The sequence below is a fragment of the Oratosquilla oratoria genome, chromosome 21 (assembly GCF_046742065.1).
Source record: "Oratosquilla oratoria isolate Oo_2021 chromosome 21, ASM4674206v1, whole genome shotgun sequence".
In the NCBI taxonomy this organism is placed as follows: Eukaryota; Metazoa; Arthropoda; class Malacostraca; order Stomatopoda; family Squillidae; genus Oratosquilla; species Oratosquilla oratoria.
The window spans coordinates 20047770-20048582 of NC_134797.1; positions in this window are offsets into that span (position 1 = coordinate 20047770).

The following is an 813-nucleotide window of genomic DNA, read 5'->3' on the forward strand; positions in this document are numbered from 1 at the left end:
TGTGTGTGTGTGTGTGTGTGTGTGTGTGTGTGTGTGTGTGTGTGTGTGTGTGTGTGTGTGTGTGTGTGTGTGTGTGTGTGTGTGTGTGTGTGTGTGTGTGTGTGTGTGTGTGTGTGTGTGTGTGTGTGTGTGTGTGTGTGTGTGTGTGTGTGTGTTCGTGTGTGTGTGTGTCATGCTGAGTATGCCGTTTAGGAGAGAGGCGATAGTAAAGAAAAAATCGAGTGATAAAAATCATGTAGGTGTATAGTATCACTAATTTGAGGGAGTTGAGTCTTCCAATATCAGTTCTCGACAAGGACCAGCCAGCCAGCAAGTAGTAAAGATAAGCAAATAAAAGAAAATAAAAGAAAATGGGCCTCCTAGAACAAGATCTTTGTAAGACGTCACCGAACTGAAGGGCAGCAGCAGCAGCAATAGTATGTTAGAAGAAAGAGTTTCTGCATCGAATGATGACGAAAATTCTTTGAGCGAACAGCACCGGTATTATGGCTGGCTGGCGGTCGATTTATATCCTCTTGTGTTGCCATGGGATCAAGGCAAGGCAAGAGAGAACGGAGAGGGGGCTGGGGGGGTTGGTTGGGGGTACAGGGGATACTGGTCGGGGGGGCAGGGAGGCAGGTAAGGTGGTGGCTGAATATGCCCAAAGCAAAACGGGCTTTTGGTTGCTACGATGGTCCAGAGGAGAGACGTGACCGTAAGCGGGTAAAATCGGGATCATGTGGAGGCACGATAGGGGTTGGAGGAAAGAGGTGAGGTTAATTGGTAAACGACTTCTTCCTTCTGAATTCTCGGATCCGGTGGCACGTAGGTCTG